The sequence below is a fragment of the Propithecus coquereli genome, unplaced genomic scaffold (genome assembly GCF_000956105.1).
Source record: "Propithecus coquereli isolate 6110/MARCELLA unplaced genomic scaffold, Pcoq_1.0 Scaffold10, whole genome shotgun sequence".
Classification (NCBI taxonomy): Eukaryota; Metazoa; Chordata; class Mammalia; order Primates; family Indriidae; genus Propithecus; species Propithecus coquereli.
The window spans coordinates 16,599,383-16,616,913 of NW_012133858.1; positions in this window are offsets into that span (position 1 = coordinate 16,599,383).

Genomic DNA, 17,531 nt, shown 5'->3' on the forward strand with positions numbered 1-17,531 from the left:
ATATGAGAGTTATAATTTCTCTACATTATGCTAACATTTGGAATTACCATCTTGGTTTTTTGTTTTTTGTTTTTTTTTAATCCTTAGCCATTCTAGTCAATGTGTAGTTGTATCTCATTTTGGTTTATTTCATATTTCATTAATGACTAATGATGCTAGGCATTTTTTTCATATGTTTATATGCCATTCATATGTCTTCTTGGATAAAGTTTAGCTGAAATCATTTGCCTATTTTAAAAAATTAAGTTTCCTTCTCATTATTGAGTTGTAAAAATTCTTTATTTATTCTGGATAAAAGTCCTTTGTCAGATATATATATTATGCAAATGTTTTCTCCTATCTGTGACTTGACTTTTATTTTCTTAACTGTATCCTTTGAAGAGCAAGTTTTTAAAATTTTGATTAAATTTATCAAGTTTTAAACTTTGTACTTTATGCTTTTGGTGTCCTATTTAAGAAACTTTTGCCTAACTTAAGTTCACTAAGATCTTTCCCTCTATTTTTATCCAAATATTTTATAGTTTTAGTTCTTGCAATTAGGTCTACGTTCAAGTAAGTTAATTTTTATATATGGTGTGTTATAAGGGTTGAATTTAATTTTTTTTAATATGGCTATAAAATCATGCCATAAAAAATGTGTTGAAAAGACTATCATTTTCCCTATTTAATTCCCTTTGCACCTTTGTCAAAAACTAGTTGACCATATATTTATACGCAGGTCTAATTCTGTACTCTATTCTGCTCCACTGATAGGTTCTCTAACTTTGTGTTAATTCCATACTGTCTTGATTATTGTAGATTTGTAATAAATTTTGAAATCTGTATGAGTTTTGCAACTTTGTTCCTGTTTTCCAAATTTGTTTTGGCTATTGTAGGGCTTTTGAATTATCTTAAAGATTTTGGAATCAGCTTGACAATGTATACATGTATAAAACATGCCTGCTGGAATTGATTGGAATTGCATTGAATCTGTAAGTCAGTTTAGGAAGGATTAAACTCTTAAAAATATTGAGTCTTTCTACTTATGTATTTGTTATATTTCCATTTCTTTAGTTGTTCTTTCATATCTCTCATTAATGTTTTATAGTTTTCAGTGTATAGGTGTTGCACATTGATTGTGATATTTATCCTTGATTACTTTATATTTTTGATGCTATTGTAAAAGTTATTGTTTTAAATTCCATTTTATGATTGTTTATTATTTTTATAGTAGTACAATTAATTTTTATGTCTTTACCATGCATCCTACAAACTTGATAAACTCACTTATTAGTTTTTGTAGCTGTTTAAGAGATTCCTTAAGATTTTCTACAAAGTCATTATGCCATCTATCAGAAATGATAGTTTTGTTTCTTCTTTTTCGATTTGTATAGAAATTTTTCTTGCCTTATTGCAGGGTCTAGGACTTCCAGTACAATGTTGAATAAAAACATTGTAAGTAGTTATTCTTGCCTTTTTTCCCCAATCATAGAAGAAAGGCATTCAAATTGTCACAACTGCATTCAATGTTATCTGTAAGTTTTTCATAGATGCTTTTTATCAGATTGAACAAGTTTCTTCTATTTCTAGGTTGCTGGGAGCTTTTTTTTTTACCATGAACAGACATTGAATTCTGTCAAATGCCTTTTATGTAGCTATTGAAATCATCATGTAGGTTTTATTTTTTAGTATATTAATGTAATAAATTCCATTGATTAATATTCAAATCTTGAAGAAAACTTGTATAACTGTGACAAACCTTAATCATGATATGTTAATTTTTTTCTATATTGTTAAATTCAATTTGCTAAAATTTTGTTGAGAATTTTTGTGTCTAGATTTAGGAGAAGTATTTGTTTATAGTTTCCTTTTCATGTAATATTTTTGTCTAGTTTGAGTATTATGGGCAATGTTAGTCTCATAGAATGAATTAGAAAGTGTTTCTTCTACTATTATTTTTGAAAGAGATTATGGAGAATTAATATCATTTCTTTCTTCAATTCTTGGTTGAACCCACCCACGAAACTTTCTGGGCTTGGTGATTTCTTTTTTGGGGAGGCTGTTAATAACTGATCCAATTTTTAAAATAAATATGGGAATATTCAGGTTATCTCTGTGTGTGTGTGTGTGTGTGTGTGTGTGTGTGTGTGTGAGTGAGCGAGCTTTGGTAGTTTGTGTCTTTCAAGGTTATTTGTCCATTTCAAACAATGTGTAGAATTTACTGGCATAAAGTTGTTCATAGTATTTTCTTTTTATCATTTTAATGTCTATAGGATCTATAGTGACGCCCTTTATTTCATTCCTAATATTAGTCATTTCTATATTTTTCTTTTTTTTTTCCTGATCAGTGTGGCTAGAGGTGTAGCAATTTTAGTAATCTTCTCAAATCATTAATTTTCTCTATATTTTTCTGGTTTTTAAAAATTTCATTGACTGCCTCTTTGGTCCTTATCATTTTCTTTCTTAGGTTTATTTTGCTCTACTTTTAAAAAGTTGTTTAAGGGAAGGTAATTAGGTCCCTGTGACCATCATGGCCCAAAAGAAAAGATCCTCTGTTCATCATCTCCACTGCTATCCTCTTTGCAATACCAGGGGTTTTATCAGTAATATGCTCTAAATTGGAAGCGTTAGATATGTTTTAATGTGAGCAGAGGAGTTTTTCTGGGGTAAGGAGGACATTAAGAGCAGATCTAAATGAAGAACCAGGGAGGTATTTGGAATCTTAACTCAGAAAAGAGAAGACTCAGAATAAGAATCATAAAAGCAATCTTCTCTTATCTAAAGAGCTGTCTTATAGAATAAGCATTAGACTTCTCCTGGTGGCCCTAAAGCATCACAGGTCAATGGGTACAGGCTACAGAGAGGTGGGCTTCACTCCATCACAGTCAGAGTGCTCAAAACAGGACCTATGTGTGTGGAGAGGGGCATGAGGCCCCAGTCTCTGGAATACCTGGACAGAACTAACATTTGAACAATTTTTTACCTTGTAACTTCTGTCTCTGAAGTCAGGTGGGTACATATCCAGATTCCACTGTCACCATACTCCAATTGTGTGACCCTGCACCAGTTACTTAACCAGAGTCCCAGCTTTCTCACATGTAAATGGCAGTAATAAACACGCCTACTTTTTACAGCTGTAAAGATTAAAGGAGATATTATATGAGAAAATGTGTTCAGCATAATGTCTGGTATGTAGTATGTGCTTGATATCTTTCATTTAGCTATTATTAGCAGCAGTATCAGCACGTGCTGAAGTTATAACTATACAATTTTGGAACTGAGAGCGGCGTTATAGATTATTTGGTCTAAGCCATTATTTCATGGATGGGGAAGGTGAGGCAAAAGGAGGTGACTTGCCCAAAGCCACGTAGTTTGTCGTTTGATAAAATAAGCTACGGAGCCCATGTATTCAGACTCTATGGTCCACTGACCCTCCCCCCTCCACATCACATAGTCACACTAGGCTCAGGAGACAGGAAATTCAGTTCTAAATTCTGGTTTTTCCATTGGTGTGCTGTGTGATTTGGGGTAGATTCTTTTTCCTCTCCAGGTCTTCCTCCCCTCATGCATAAAGTGAGGACATGGCAATATTTCTGGAGGCTTTTATGTGTTCAGTGTTTTTTGTGTTAAACAGTTAATTCAGGCTGATGAGGAAGGAATTGGTCTGTTTGAATTGTTTTTCTAGAGCAGGTATTTCCATTGCTTTGTCCACAATGACACACAAAAAAATGGTTTTGTTTCATGTCCTATTTTAAAAAGAAAATCTATCATTCATTTCTAATCTTATTTGTTTGCAGCTGTGTTGAGTTAAATAGCACACCAGGCTTAAGGCAAGACAATCGGCTTCCCAGGGAAGCAGCCTGAGAGTTGCTACTTTGTTTTCCTTATCTCTCTTCTGGGTGCTGATAACAGAGCCTTCTGCCTGCCTGTCTCCCTCCCTGTCATTGGCTTAGGGATTTACAGAGACCACACTGTTCTTCCTGCTCCTGGGACCCTCGCCACCAACTTAGAGATAATTACTCATCCCAGCTGTTGCCAAGTAGATGGAGAGCTGGCTCCACTTGCCTGCCTAATGAATGCCTGTGTTCACCCACAAAAGAGAAGCAATATTCTGAAAAGATACGTCAATTAATGTGCCTGCCTCCCAACTTTTTTTGGCTGCTGTAAAAGAAATTTTTTCTTTTCTCTCGTAGTGCTCACTTCGCAAGGTGGTCTTTGTTGTCACTCTGAGTAGATATGCAGCCCATTAGAGACATGAGTCTTCTCTCCAGAAGGTACCAAGCACCCAGTCTGTGCCCAGTGTTCTGCTAAGACTTGGTGCCTACCCTCAAGCAACTCATACAGCAGGTGTGGGGGAAAATGAGGAACTCTTGGGCTTAGGTTGTTATTTTAATGAATATAAATTAAATGCTAAGAGAATATGGTGTAAGGAAGAGACGAACTCTGCAGGGGATTCAGGAAAAGCTTCCTGGAAGTGGTAGAATTTACAACTTTGAAAGGTCGACTATAACTGAGCAAAAAGGACAGTGTGCACAACTAACTTCTTTAACAAACTTCATAACTAATATTAATGAATGTCAACTTAGTGACACGTCCTATGCTAACTATATGTTGAAAGGTTTACTTTAGAGAGGGAGAAGATGAACCTGGTGCCAGAAGACAACATCCTTCCTGGGTGGAGTGTTGTTGTACATTTCAGATAGGGAAACTGAGGAAGTCTGGCTTATGTAAGGTTTTCTGGTGGCCCAGAGGAAGCAAAGAATGAAGCAGGAATATCCTAACTTTCCAAATGCCAGAGTAGGATTTCCAACCTCAGCACTATTGACATTTTCAGTCAGGTAGTTCTTTGTTGTGAGGGCTTGTCCTGTGTCTTGTAGGATGTTTAGCATCATCCCTGGCCTCCACCCATTACATGCGAGTACATCCCCTCCCCAGTTGTGACAACTGAAAATCTCTCCAGACATTGCCAAATGTCCCTAGAGGGCAAAATTGCTCCTAGTTGAGAGTGAATTTGAGATGTAGCTTGACATGTTGGAAAGATCCTAAAACTGGGGTCAGGAGAACAAGTCTTGCCTTTTTATAGTTTTTGACAAATCACTTCCAATTTGGGGCTTCAGTTTCTTCATTTCAAAAAGAAAGGAGTTGTACTAGATTTATTTACTCATTCGTTCATTCGCTCAACAATTTCTTCTTAAGTTTCTACCGTGTGCCAGACATTCTTCCAGGTGCTGGGAATATAGCAGTGAAGAAGAAAAGCAGGTGCCTACCCTCACGATGCTTACTGTTTGATTGTGGAAGGCTGATAATAAACAAGTAGACACATGTGCATGTAATAAAGTGCCAAGCAATGACAAATTCTACAAGAATATACAGCAGGGGAATCTTACAGAAGTGTCTGAGGGTAGAAGGCTACTCTCTGAGGAATTACTCTGAGACGACATCTGAGCTGAAATCTAAGTGATCGAAAGAGCCATTAATGGGAGGCTCAGAGGAAAGACTGATCCGGGCAGAGAGAACAGGAAGTACAAAGGCTGTGAGGAGGAATGAACTTGGCCTGTCTAGAGGGTGGTGAATGAGGAGAATACTAGGGGATGAGGTCTGAGGGGTAGACGTGGGCCGGTTTCTATAGGGTCACGTAGACCACGTACAGAAGTTTGAGTTTTATTTATTGCAGTGGATGCCACTGGAGAGTTGGAAGCAGGAGAGTGATATAATCTGATTTGTTTTCATAAAGGTCATTCTGATTGCTTGGGGATAATGGATTTTAAGGGAGCAAGAATGGGGGCAGGAAACCAAGGAAGAGGGGGTTGCAGAAGGCCAGGAGAGAGATGGTGATGGCTTTAGCCTAGACATATGGTAATGGAGATAAGAGAAAAGTGGATTGAGTTAGAATGTCTTTCAGGGGTACAGCCAACTGGATTTACTGATTAATTGGATATAAGGGCTGAGGGAAAGAGAAGAATCAAAGATAATGCATGGGGCCAAAGAACTAGGCAGACTGTTTTGCCATTTATTATCAGCAAAAAATAGATTTAAGGGTGAAAGGCAATAGTTCAAGATAAGTCTAAAATAATTTCCAACTAGAAAATTTAATTCTACAATAGAATTCAGTATTGCATTTGTTTTACTTTCTCTAGAGACCTCAGTCTACCCCCTCCCACTCTCACAACACACATAAACACGCACGCACAAAAAACTATAATAAAAACAAATTCGTGAGGCAATGCCATAGCAGGAAATTAGTGTGGTTTCCAAACTACTTCAAGCATGCAGAGATAGTCTTGTGTCTGACAAGCAATAAGGGACTTTGGAAAATCATGTTAGATGAGATCTTGTCAATGGGAGGTTTTGTTATCAAAAAATCTAATGAGGCTTAAAGAAAACTGATAATTCATTAGCATTCTTGAACATGCCCCCACTTTGCTGCGTGGTAATTATTGAGTAGCTACAGACCAGCTCCGAAATATAGTGACAAGACAAAATGCTTCATCCATCAAATCCGAACAGCTATAATCATCTAATGAATGCTACATGAATCAAACAGTGGAAAATAATAATAATAATATCTTTGCTTCCCCCTGAGCCTTTTGGCAAGGTTTGCAGAGTCTACACTGAATAGATTTACTGGGAAGTTTGACTCTCCCTCTAGGGTGCAAGGCCACAGCTGTCTAACAGCTATAGGACAATGGCACTCCTTAGACACAGGCAGGGTTGGGGGCGATAATCTTTTAGCTGAGGAAAAAACATTCCTTTAGATTAATCCTAGAAGGAAAGTAAGGATTTGCGAGCAGTCATGGATCTTATGTAAGGCTTGGGGTCTTCAAGACTCTGACACAAGAATGGGCTTCTCTCTAGAGATGGCAAAAGAAGACTTCCCTAGAGCCTTAGGTCCATTCCATCCAGAACTGGATGGGGAAATCACATGGAATGTGGTAAGCCTGGTGTCTGGGTCTCAGAAGACATAGGAGCAAGTCCCAACTCAAACTCTTCTAATGCAACTGTGGACTAATGGCTTTCATTGTCGAAAGCTTAATTTTATAACGGTAACATGAGGGGCACTAAAATATAATTTATATTTCTAAGTTGTTATGATCATAAAACTGCACATGCTTTAGACATATTCAAATCCTAAAAAATGTGAGAGGTTTTTATTGTTACATTTTAAATCAGAAAAATCTTTGAAAAGAATGTACCACTGAATCATAGCAAACCTTTGATACAAAAGATTCTCATGTTTACATCCCCTCAATTTGTTTTCTTCCTTATCAGCTGAGCATCAAAGCCCAAAATTTATGTCTTCCTGGAAAATGTATGGATCTTGGATTTAGAAACTACATTTTTGTGGCCTTGGATAACTCCTTGTTAATACAGATATGTCACCTAGCAGAGGCAATGCATTGGCCTGATTGCTGCCACTTCTGCTATGGCAGAGGTGAGTTTTTCAGAGAACCTGACAGGCCACCCAATAGAGGATGATGGAAAGAGGCCCAGATATCGAGTCAGAAGAATGGCGCCTGCGTTCTCTCTCTGCCAGAGATTACTCACATGACCTTCTGCGATGCTACAGTATAGATGAGCAGAGGGCTTTAAAACAGGAGCTCCAGGTCCTGCCTTCCTGACTTTATTCTGGTGGGCATTGGGGCCCCACTACCCTTCTGTCCTGAGTCAAGCCTGGAGATGTGGCACATTCTCCAGGAGAGGTCCAGAATAATTCTCCCTCTTAGGTCTGGTATCCACTATGCCGAGGTAGATCATGTGTACTGCCTCACACGACCTGCAATATTCACCTGCTTCCTACTGTGCTTGCCCAGCCAGAATAAATAGACTTTCATGTCCCAATTTTCTGCTGAGACTTTAGTGATTAGAAATACTAACCATTTTGACTAGGCCTAGACACTCTATGTCTTGCCATTCCCTTCTTTTTTGGTTATCAGATCCCTTTTCTCCTACCCACTCCCCCAACCCCTGGTTAGTCCTGGGGTCCTACTCAAACTGTCCATCTAAACTATGTCACTATGCTGCTGCACTTACCTACGTCCACATCACCATTGTCTGAGTGCTCCTGCTTCATGCCTCACAGGTGAGACTGGAACTTTGTTCTGGTTATACCAGCTCACATCAGTTGAGATCCTACGTTCCTCTGAACCATACAGTTCAAACTGACAGCCACCACCTTCTGTCAGCTTGGAAGGCAGAGAAGCTCCCTGAGTTCTGGCCTGATTGTGTCTCCTCCACCACCAGCTTCTTACAGGGTCCTTAGCATGGGATCTCAAAAGATCTTACTCAGAATCTGGTTTAGGGAGAGTCATTGTGACTCTTTTGCAACCTTTTCTGGAACTTGACTCTGAGAATTGCCATGCAAATAAATCAATCTCATTGCTTTTAAGATACGCCTCTTCTGTGATGAAGATGAAGTGTCTTGGCTTTCTCAGCCCACATCTCCCTTTTGTACTTTACTCATAAGCATGGGAGAATCTGAATCTGAAGGGCAATTCAATGCATTATGAATTCTGAGACATCTTGTCATCGTTGTTCGACAAGCTTGTATTGCATTTAAAATAGTTAATGAAATGCTAATTTGATCTTGATCAATACCTTTATTAGATGGAGTGCAACACCTTTAGTGAGTTTAACACCGTGAAATATATTCTTCAAAGCACTAAATAATAACAAAGACATAGGCAGAGATTGCGAAGAATTATAGTGCCATCTGAAATAATGAGTTTGAGATGAAGAGCTTTCCTGCAGAGCATTCGGCTGGGAGATGTACCCAGTGAGCATAGCAGCAAAGACAGCTGAAATCACGGGGAAGCAGGCAGTATTGCAATTCAGATTTCAGGTATTCTTCCTTTTTGTGGAATGCAACAATTCAGGAAACCCATTAAGCTTGGTGTAGTTAAGTTTTTCTAATTGTTACACAGATTATTATAACAGATCAGGGCAAGGCCCTATGTCTGAGCCTCCATGCAACTCTTTACCCTCTCTTGGCCTCAGTTCACTCATATGTGAAATGAAGACTCTGGGCAGTGTGATCTCTCAAGTCCTCCCTACTCTAAGATTTTGTTGTTTGTTCATTGGCCACTAAGCATCTTCAAACATTCAGCTTAACTCCAAACCAGAGTTAGTCTCTAAATTAGATGCAGATGTGCCTTAAGATTACTCTTGGTGACAAGTTCCCCAGGTTCTAAACTCTTTATTTGTCCCTAAAAATTATCAGGATCCCAATATGTATGACACTAAGTTTGTTGTAGTTGTTAGAAAGTTACTGTGGAACCGAATATAATCCTCATCTGGCATCTGTTAGTTCAGGTCTCAGAGACTGAGCCAGCTGCCTCCTTCATGCATGATCCTTCTCACTAGAAGACAGAGCTCCTGCCTCTCCGGAGAGAACTGGAGGGAGCTGAAGGCAAGGGAGACAAGCTGCATCCCAAACTCCAACTGGCACTGTTAGATTTCCATTCTTCCAGAGTCAAAAGACACTTTTGAAGTTTTATGATCTTTTTCAACACCCTCATTTTACAGTAAGGAAACTGAGGCTCAGAGAGGAGAAGTGAAGTGATCGGTGTTTAGAACACAGCTTGAATCACAGACCTGGGTTTGGGAAGGGGCCCCATCGCTTGTTAGCTGTGTGACCAGTTACGTTATTTAAATGTTTTATGCCTCAGTTTCCTTATTTGTAAAATGGTCATAATAACTACCAATTTCATAGAGTTTTATAAGAATGGATGAGAAAGTGAAAATAAACATGGAAGAGAGTGCCTAGCATATCTCAAAATACTAAATAAAGGTTGAATACATTTATCACGGTGCTTTGGGACGAAGCCTCTGCCTTCTGTTCCCTTTGATTACAACTTTGTTTTACGGATCCAGAAGACAAAGCTAAGAGAAAAATGCCAGTGTCTTGAGTGTTACAAATGGTTGATTTTCTTGAGATGAAACACCTGAAAAAAAATAAAGTGAGACCAATGGCTAGAATTTGATATACATAAACAGTTCGAGCATGAAGACCGCTGACAAATCACTTGTAATTGCAGAAGTTGCTGGAGGAGACATCAGGATAATCTTATAGAAACAGTCGCAGATGTGAGAGGATTGTGATAAACGCAGCAGAGGGTGTGCAGGCTATGGAGACGAATGGCAGGTGTGGCATGAGACTTGGGGAAGGAGAGTGGTCAGGGAGGTGTCTGGGCCAGGCAGGCAATGCTGGCGACATCAGCCAGCAGGTCTCGGGACCTCACATGTACAGTAGGAGAAAGGATTAGAGAGAGAAGACGGGGATCCCGTCCTAAAGGAATTCAAGACCTGAAGCCTTGTTTAGAAGTTCTAATGGGAAAATGCCCAGTTACCATTGACTAAAAAGTGTCCCCCTGTCACAGAGAAGGTCATCCTTCATGTCCAAGCATGGAGCAAACTTGAGGCAGTGAGAGGGGAAGGGACCACCTGCCTGAGTAGCCCAAAGAATGCAGTGAGCCTCGGTCTTAAATGAGGACTCAAATGCTCCAGCCAGATCCTCTTCTTGTTCATCCCAAATGGAAAGAAATCAGAATGCTTTCCAGAGAACCTGAGCAGAGGCTGAATTTTCTAGACCAGTGATATGAGATAGGGCTTGGACAGATGAAGGCAGAAGACACCCACTTGGAGAGCACAGACCCAAGCAGGACCAGCAGCCAGGCTGTCTTGATGCCAAGTGCCCTGTACTCCTGGCACAGGAAGCCATAAATCCCCATGGCAGTGACAGGATTGGTCTCTGAGCCAGATATGGGACTAAGTAAGTAGGTGGCTATTGAGATCAGGGTGTGGGGGGTCAAGGAGAGTAGCTGCCAGGATCAGAGAAGTGTTGGGACCCAGGCAGCCAGTACAGTTTGTTCAAACTGTTTCTTCACAGCACTTGTATACTATATCTCTATCGCAACAATCATCATAATCTATCAGGACTACATGTCTGTCTAGCCCACTGCACACAAAATATTTAAGGTAGAGATTTTGAAAAGCAGTGGTTATTAACATTCACTCTGGAGCTAGACAGCATGGATTCAAATTCCAGTTCCAATGGTCACTAGCTGTGTGATGTCAGGCAAGTTTCTTAAGCTTTCTATGTCTCAGTTTTCTCATCCGTGGAATGGGGATAATACTATTCTTCTTATTGTTGGAGTGAGGATTAATTTATTTGATAAAGCAATTAGACCAGTGCCTAGCACATAGCAAATATCGCATAAGTGTTTGTTAAATAAATAAAAGTTTACCTCTGTCTCTAGCTCTTGACACGGTGTTCATTTTCAGTGTTTGATAAATGATTGTTAGAGTGAAAAATTAAATGACAAGACTGGGTATACTTGCTAATTGGTAGTTGGAAACCTAAGTCCTCGCCCACACTCTATGACCTCACCTTGACCCAAGGCCTCAGTGCTCAGCCACGGATGTAGCAGAGCTGTCACCATAAATTAAGAGGATACACACATGTTTCAGCCTGTGAAACCCTGTGAATTATTCCACTCCATCAAGCTGGCATGGGAGACAATGGCTGCTAATCTCCCACTCCCACCCCACCCTCCTGCCTTTCCTTATCCGATTCCAAGTGTGGGTGCAGGTAGAATTACAAGGCCCTCCAAGAATATCTGCAGTGCACAGCCTCTTGAGCACATAATGGGTTCGTGATGAAGGAGCATAAATCTGGAAGTGAGGGGGACAGATGCCAGTAAAGGCTGAAGCACAAAGTAAAAGGAGGCCCCCCATTCTGAACCCACTGCTACATAGAGCAAGTCTTCACCTTGCTTCGAAGCACTTGGCCCTCTGAACCACCTCTGCCCACCCCTGGGGTTCTCCCTCCACTCCACTCCGCTCGTCAAGCCTTACATTTCCCATTCCCTCCGAACATCTACCCCACACGATCTGCCACCCACCAGCACCACTGGGCTTGGCTTCACTAATGGGACTTAGTTCCAGGAGACTGAGCCTCAGCCCCCCACCCCTTTGTCAAATGGCAATAGTAACAGTCACTTCATGGGGCTCTGGTGAGGATAAAAAGGATTGCATGTGAGAAAGTATTTTTATGAGTGCTTAGTGTTGTGCAAATGCAGCACAACCATTTAAAATTGTACCATTTAAACAGCCAATGGATCACTTCTTTTTCCCCATAATTAACTCATCCCCACCAAAAATTATTGTAGTGGGCTTAAAACTGATAAAATTCAATTGCATTTTGAATCAGGGTATGTACATCTATATATTACATGAGTCAACATAAAGCAGCTTTAACAGTGTCGAACTGGTAAACACTGCGTAAGCGAAGGCTGATACTCGTGTGGAAATGCCAGTGAAGGGGAAAGTTCTAAACGAGAGGCTCCCAAACAGGACTTTAGATCTGCTTCCGCCTTTCTGTTTTCTCATTTTAAAAAATGCTACTATTTATACTCACTCTGCCTACTTTGTACATGGGGTGTTGAGGGTGAAAGTAGAGATGTTAGTGTGCAAAAGTGCTATATAAACTGTACTATTCTTTATATTTCTACTAACACATTTTAAAGATAATTAATGTTCTGTATCTATCTTTATATGCCCTCTATCCATTTCTTTCCAAATATTTCTACTTCTTTTTCCTCTTTTTTTTTTTTTTTTGGCCCCTGGAACACAAAATGTCCATCAAAGTGATTAACCAATTTCTAGACAATCTTTTAGTATTTGCTTTAAAATTTACCATCTAATTACTAGGACTTGGAAACAGGATGCATACACACACATGCACACGCACACTTTTGAGTCTCTGATACTTGCTGTCGGAAAGGAGTCAAATATTTAGCCTGAAGGAGAGCCAAGCAATGACATCTTTGCCCTCGAGTGTTTACTCTGACCTGCAGTGTAAGTGGACCTTATCAGCTGAGTTAGGAACAGGAGTTAGCCCTTAATAGGATTAGAAAGCTTATCTAAGACTCTTTGCTTAATAACCGGATTGTTAAATCTGTGTTGCTGCTTCAGACACTGAAACTCCGGTGACGTTTTGCTGTCCACCAGAATGGCTTCCTGGAGGTTCTCTATTCAGAGTGGAGTCAGATTGTATTCAGCACAGCAATTTGCCCCTATCCTGTTTTCTTTTTCTAAGAGAACTAAAGGTGAGTCAAGGTTTAAGGATTACAGGTTGGATGATAAAAGTGTGACTGTGATCACAGGGATGCTGGCATGAGCCAAGCCATAATGTACAGCGTGATATTGGACTGGAGAACAGAGCACCCAGGGCTCATCGCAATACAACCGTTGTTTAGCTGTGTGAACTTGGATAAGTCACATACACTCTCTGAACCTCAGTGTCTTCATCTGTGAAATGGAAATAACAATATCAGGTTTGCTATGAGGGCCATATGAAATCCTGACCTTTCTTAATGAGGCCCTGTAGATAAATCCAGAGATTTATGAAAACACCCACACTTGCTAATAAAGAATGTGATTGCTTTGAAAAACTCTTCTAGGAGGAAATAGTCATGATGCATAATTCAGTTTTCAGAGAAATTGAGGACAATTATTGATCAGTTTTGGTCTTGATATCATTTAGAGTTATTGTCTGAAAAGAGACAAGCATGCTCCCAATTATTCTCCAACTTTACCTACAGATCAAAAACATGATTTCCTTTGAAATTTTCCCATACATTTCTTTTTTTTTTTATTTTTTAAATTTCAGAGTATTACAGGGATACGAAAGCTTTGGTTACTTAAATTGCCTTTGCACCACCCGGCAAGAGTGCCCATCCCCCAGACAGCGCACATCACATCTGTTAGGGATGGATTTACCTGTCTCCTCATCCCTCCTCCTACCTGCCTGACATCCTGTGAATGTTACTACCACATGTGCACATTAATGTTGATCATTAGTACCAATTCAATGGTGAGTACGTGTTGTGTTTGTTTTTCCATTCTTGTGATACTTCACTTAGAAGAATGGGCTCCAGCTCCATCAGGATAATACAATAGGTAGTTCATCATTTTTTATGGCTGAGTAGTATTCCATGGTATACATATACCACATTTTATTAATCCACTCATGTATTGATGGGCATTTGGGTTGTTTCCACATCTTTGCAATTGAATTGTGCTGCTGTAAACATTTCAGTGCATTTCATGCGTTGAGGATAGTTACAAGATAGCAGATACTTGTTGACATAATTATGAACAACAAGGAATATTTCATAAAGCTTGGAAGATACAGTAGTCATGGTCCTGGACTGCAATGGAGCTGAGGTGAGTCCTATAGAGGCACTTTCCTGGCTCTGCCTGGATTAGAAAAGGGAGCGTGCTGTGTAGGTTTTCTCCTGAGGGAGATTTGGGTTAGCAATGCTACCAGGATTCGAATTTTGGATGGATCCTTCCCAGATCTGTTTTCTGCCCTCTGTCTCCATTGGATGCCCAGCCCATTACCTCTGGGAAGGTGAGTTAGGAAGCTGCTTTCCTGTAAGAGCCACAGAGATTTCTTCCCTCAAGGCACCTTCTCTCTGACATTGCATTTGCTCATTGTGCTGCTACCAGCACCTCTGGGCCTGGGCACTGCACTGAGTGTGTGTATTTTGTGTGTACCACTTCAAGGAGCTCACAACATGCAGGGAGGGACAGGCCTGTGGCCAAGTGTGGCCTCTGGCTGCAGCGACAAATGTCCTCTTAGGCACAGTGGGAATTATAGGTGGTGAGTCTGTTGAATAACAAGCTGCTGTAAGTTTTCTTTCCTAATCAGAGTGTCTTAGATTCCTTTCTACCTTTTACCTTTCCTTCACTTCTTTCTACCTCCCCTGCCTCAGCCCCGAGACAACTCTTAAGAGGAGAATCTAGACACTGGATCAAAGGAAGTGCATTTGAATCCTTGCTCTACATATTACCAGCTCTGTAACCATGGACGATTCACCCAAGTTCTCTAAGTCTCTGATTCTTCACCCACAAAATGTCAATCATAAGAATTCAACACGAATACATAGTGAAAACTTTTAGGCCATGATAGGAACTCAATAAAGCTTAAAACAACAATAATAAAATGATCCTCCAGAATCCATGATTATAGTCTAAAAACCCTTTTCACATGCAGAAATAATAGAAGCGTGGCTCACGGACTGTCTATAAGAGGTGGATGGATGCTTGCATCAGCCCTTTGCAAACAACTGATCGATGGAGCCAGTGATCAGGAAAATTGAATTCCGCTGAATACACACCGCTGTCTGCCTGGCATCATCATATTTCAATGAAGCGAAATTGTAAATAGTAGGAGGCGTTTCTGATGAGCTATGTGTTTGGGAATAGGGGATTTTGAAATGTCATTTTGAGCTCAAATTAATCAAGTTTTGAATAACAGAGTTTGGAGAAACAAGTTCAATAGCATCTAAGTGGGGAATGAAAGACAATTTAGTTTGAGCTACAAAATAGCCTCAGACAATAAGGACTCTTGGTGCTTCCTTTGACCTTAGGAAAAAAGCATATATTATATGCTTTCTGTATTGCTCATTCTCCAAACATTTAAGAGTGTCCTATGTGCCAAGAATTGTGCTAGGTACTAGGAAAACTCGGAGACAGACTGTGCCATCAGAAAACGCATAGTTCAGTGGGCGTAGAGAATGCTTAAATAGAATCCAGCTACCAAATGAGGCCACTCTGCTCCTTAGAGGTGTGGTTAAACTTGTCCTTAATCCACATTCCGTGGCCTGTGATATTCCAAAGCCCTCCGTGAGATTCTATAAGAGCCCTCTGCTTACTCTTGCCTCTATGCCAGTGCTCATGTGGCCTGTTTTTCCCCGCACTACCCTGGACTCAGACCTTTTAGCAGTGCCCTAAGAAATCTACTTTTATGAAACATTTTGTAATGATTTTATAGATTTTACTCAGGATTTTGAGGAAGTCATGGTGTGGATCATATAATACTACAGAGTGGATGACCTCCTTTCTGCTCTCTGGGGTGATAAACAATCCCTCTTTGATTTCGAGCAAAGCAGTTCTGACCTGTTTTCCATTCCTCTAGATATAAACTTTTACCCCAAGCACTCACATTTTTTCTAAATAAGTACAGTTCCCTTCCCACAGGAAGTTCTTGTGGCTGCTGTGGACACCCTCCCCCCTTATTACACAGATTAAATCTCATAACATGTGATGTTAGTGCTATCGGAGAAATCAAGAATGAAGGGTCTGTCCACCATGGTGGCATGTCCACCCCTGTCTACCAAGGGTCTGTGTGCAGAGGTGGCTGCACAGGGGAGGAGAGTTACAACAGAATAAGTAGACAAGAGTGGGGAAAATGCTCTGGGCGGGAGGAAATGGCAAAAAAGTTTGAAAGACAGTGGCATGTGACTATCTGATCCTCCCCTCCCAAGACAAAATGGAGCTATCCCAGGGCTACAGTGTTCTATCCCGCAAGATTAGAAAACGTGGTGAGTAGCGTACCAGTGCCAAATGGAGCCAGGTAAAAGGCATCAGTGTATCAGGAAAAATGACAATAAAACCAGGAAATCTGTTGAATGAACTCAGCCAAAATTTAGAGAGAAACTAGGTGAGGGAGAAGATTTGAAGGGATTTGGAGAAAGTGGATCTAGAACAGTGGTTCTCAATTTGGCTGCTCATTGAAATCACCTGTCAAGCTTTCAAAAACCCCACTGTCTGGGTCCACCCAGAGATCCTGACTTAATTGGTCTGGGGTGTGGCCTGGGCATCAAGGTGGTTGAAAGCTTTCCAAGTGATTCTAATATGCTGCTACGGTTGAGAATTGTTCTGCTAGGAAATACCCAAAGGTGATGCTAATAACAGTGGTAGCTTATTGTAAACACCTGCTACGTCTGCTGTGTTTGGGGTTGGGGGAGGAGGGTAAAGAAGGGAAGTTGGTAGTCTTTATTTAAGACATAGGTCTAACCTGAGCAGTTTTGAGAGCCATGAACTAGAAGTCATATTTTCTATTTAAAATATAACTCCATAACAGTATTTTTCAATGACTTCATCAGAATCACCTGGAAATGCTTACTAAAATGCATATTTCAGAGTCACAACTCAAAATCTCTTGAAGTAGGATGGGAAAAAAAAATCCATATTTTTAACAAGTTCCATGATTCTTATGCACCTTAGAGTTTAGGAATCACTGATCACTGTTCTATAGCAGATAATTAGTATATTTTATACTGTGAAGGGTAACAAATGGCACCAACAAGAGCAATGCCACTTTTAAGTGATCACGTACTATGTCCAAATGCTATGTACATATACAACTTTATTTTATTCTTGAACACTTTGAAGTAGGTGTTGTTATCTTTGCTTTACAGATGAGAAAACTGAGTGTCAGAGAAATTAAATAACTTACCCAGAATCATTGAGCTAGTGAGGGGCAAAACTAGTCTTCAAACAATGATCTGACTCCAAAGCCACCACACTCCACACACGGCCATATTCAAATCTCTCAATAAGGCCTTAGTAAGCATCTACACCCTGAGGCATAGATGAGCTTTCTGGATGGCGAACACATCAATGTTTCAGCAGGGTAATGCATCCTGATTTTACAGGTGGTCTGTCTGTAATAACCTCTTATGTTCATAGCACTATAGAAAACA